The sequence below is a fragment of the Hemitrygon akajei genome, chromosome 13 (genome assembly GCF_048418815.1).
Source record: "Hemitrygon akajei chromosome 13, sHemAka1.3, whole genome shotgun sequence".
NCBI lineage: Eukaryota > Metazoa > Chordata > Chondrichthyes > Myliobatiformes > Dasyatidae > Hemitrygon > Hemitrygon akajei.
The window spans coordinates 102,995,118-102,998,603 of record NC_133136.1 but is presented as its reverse complement, the minus strand read 5'-3'; positions in this window follow the sequence as shown (position 1 = coordinate 102,998,603).

The window sequence follows — 3,486 nt, the reverse complement described above, 5'->3', positions numbered from 1 at the left end:
TATTGTGCTCATCTCTCATTGCCTCATTCTAGTGAGGATGGGGAAACTTCAGAGAGGCTGCAGAGGAGATGGGCCGAATCCGAGTGCATGTTTTATGAGGAAAGGTTGAGAAAGCTTGGGTTTACCTCTTTAGAACATTAGGGGTGTGACCTCTTCTTCTTACTGTAATCAGGGAGGAGGTACAGGGACCTAAAGATACACACTCAATGTTTAAGAGCACCTTCTTTCCCTCTGTCATCAGATTCTGAATGATCTGTTAATTGTTGCTGCGCACAAGGATCTGGAATATTGATGTATTGATGTGGTCTAGACTCAAAAGTGGCTCTTCATTCATCCTCAACTGTACATGGGAGGTCCTTGCCTATCAAAACGTCTGCCAGTAGCCGGTAGCCCCAAACTGATTATGTACCTGGTATCCAGAGTGGGAACCTGAAAGAATAATTTTCTGAATGAAGTCGAGCATTTGGAAACTCTAACATAGCAAGTCCTATCACATCTGACGCTGGAATGGACATCAGTGTGTCAGTGAAATCTGTCGGATGACGAATGGATATGTACTGTCTCTTTTTTATGTGCAGTTAAGTAATGTCAGGATTAGAATTTAATCTGCTTTGGCCACCAATGCTGAGAAAATCAAATCACTTTTGCATTCCTCACATAGTTGAATTTAAATCTACTTGGAGACTGATTTCACTGGGTCCACCTCTGGAAGCTGAGCAAAGTAGATATGTGGTATTGAAAGAACTGTATCCAAACATAACTTTGGAAATCATTGGATATAACAGCCAAAGAAAGGGAAGCCGTTTCTGACATTGAATATATTGCTGGTGTTGTGTAGGAATCTCATGGTTGTCAATTGCATGTTTTCTGAAAAAAAACCACGAACCTCTGTGATGAATTTCAGATGTGCTGATTAATATGTTGATTTTCATGAACTACTGATATGGGGGAATTTAATATATTAAGAGTTCATTTTACTAATGCAGTAGAAGTTGGCTCCATGCCTTGTACCACCTGTGGAACTCATTATCCTTGTTGAGGGAAAACAATAAAAATTATTATACAAACTCAGAACAGGTTGCTTCTGTTTACTCCAATGTGCTTGTAACATGGCTGATCTGGGAATAGCCTTTTTGTTTGTTGTGATATATTTCCAATGATAAATAAACAGGAGCAAGTGTAGACTTTTTACAACAAATAATAATCTGGTTAGATCTTGCAATATTGTCCAAGTTGTACCACACCTGTTCCACACATGCCAATTCTATCAATGACCATATAATAAAATATGAATGTCTCATATTGTGTAGCCAAGTTTCCATCGAACTCAATATATAAGTTTGCTGATGACACCACAATTGTAGGATGTATCTTGGGTAATGATGAGTCTGAGTACAGAGAGGAAATTAAGAACCTGGTGGCATGGTGTGAAGACAATAACCTATCCCTCAATGTCAGCAAGACAAATGATTTGGTTGTTGACTTCAGAAGGAGTAGCGGACCGCACAATCCCATCTACATCGGTGGTGCGCAGGTGGAACAGGTCAAAAGCTTAAAGTTCCTCGGGGTGAATATCACAAATGACCTGACTTGGTCTAACCAAGCAGAGTCCATTGCCAAAGAAGGCCCACCAGCGCCTTTACTTCCTGAGAAAGCTGAAGAAATTTGGCCTGTCCCGTAAAACCCTCACTAATTTTTATAGGTGCACCGTAGAAAGCATTCTTCTAGGGTGCATCACAACCTGGTATGGCAAAAGAGGTGAGGGCGTGGCACTGTTGATCAGAGATAGTGTCACGGCTGCAGAAAAGGAGGAAGTCACGGAGGGGTTGTCTGTGGGTGGAGGTTAGAAATAGGAAGGGGTCAATAACTCTACTGGGTGTTTTTAATAGACCACCTAATAGTAACAGGAACATCGAGGAGCAAATAGGGAGACAGATTCTGGAAAGGAGTAATAATAAAGGGCTTGTTGTGGTAGGAGATTTTAATTTCCAAAATATTGATTGGCATCTCCCTAGAGTGAGGGGTTTAGGTGGAGTAGAGATTGATAGGTGTTTTCAGGAAGGCTTCTTGACACAATATGTAGATAAGCCTACAAGTGGAGAGGCTGTACTTGATCTGGTATTGGGAAATGAACCTGGTCAAGTGTCAGGTCTCTCAGTGGGAGAGCATTTTGGAGATAGTGATCACAATTCTATCTCCTTTACCATAGCATTGGTAAGACAAGTTAGGAAACGTTTAATTGGAGTAAGGGGAAATATGAGGCCATCAGACAGGAACTTGGAAGCATAAATTGGAAACAGATGTTCTCAGGGAAATGTAAGGGAGAAATGTGGTAAATGTGCAAGGGATATTTGCATGGGTCTGCATAGATACATTCTAATGAGACAGAGAAAGGATGGTGGGTACAGGAACCGTAGTGTACAAAGGCTGCTGTGAATCTAGCCATGAAGAAAAGAAGAGCTCATGAAAGGTTCAAAAAACTAGGTAATGATAGAGATCTAGAAGGTTATAAGGATAGCAGGAAGGAGCCAGAAAGGGCCATAAGAAGGCCAGGATTAAGGCAACCCCAAGGCATTCCACAAGTTTGTGAAGAGCAAGAGGTTAAGATGTGGGAGAATAGGATCTATCAAGTGTGACGATGGAAAAGTGTGTATGGAACCAGAGGAGATAGCAGAGGTACTTACTGAGTACTTCACTTCAGTATTCATTACGGAAAGGGATCCTAGCGATTGTAGGGATGATTTGCAGTGGACTGAAAAGCTTGAACATGTAGATATTAAGGAAGAAGATGTGCTGGAGGTTTTGGAAAGCATCAATTTAGATAAGTCACCAGGACTGGGCGGGATGTACTCCAGGCTACTGTGGGAAGTGAGGGAGGAGATTGCTGAGCCTCTGGCGGTAATTTTTGCATCATCAATGAGGATGGGAGAGGATCCAGAGGATTGGAGGGTTGCAGATGTTGTTCTCTTATTCAAGAAAGGGAGTAGGGATAGGCCAGGAAATTATAGACCAGTGAGTCTTACTTCAGTGGCTGATAAGTTGATGGAGAAGATCCTGAGAGGCAATATTTATGAACATTTGGAGAGGCATAATATGAGTAGGAATAGTCAGCATGGCTTAGTGAAAGGCAGGTCGTGCCTTGCGAGCCTGATTGAATTTTTTCAGGATGTGACTGAACTCATTGATGAAGGTACAGCCATAAATGTAGTGTATATGGATTTTAGCAAGGCATTTGATGAGGTACCCCATGCAAGGCTTATCAAGAAAGGAAGGAGTCATGGAATCCAAGGGGACATTGCTTTGTGGATCCAGAACTGGCTTGCCCGCAGAAGGCAAAGAGTGGTTGTAGACAGGTTATATTCTGCATGGAGGCTGGTGACCAGTGTAGTGTCTCAGGGATCTGTTCTGGGACCCTAACTCTTTGTGATGATTATAAATGACCTGGATGAGGAAGTGGCGATGGTTAGTAAATTTGTTGATGACACA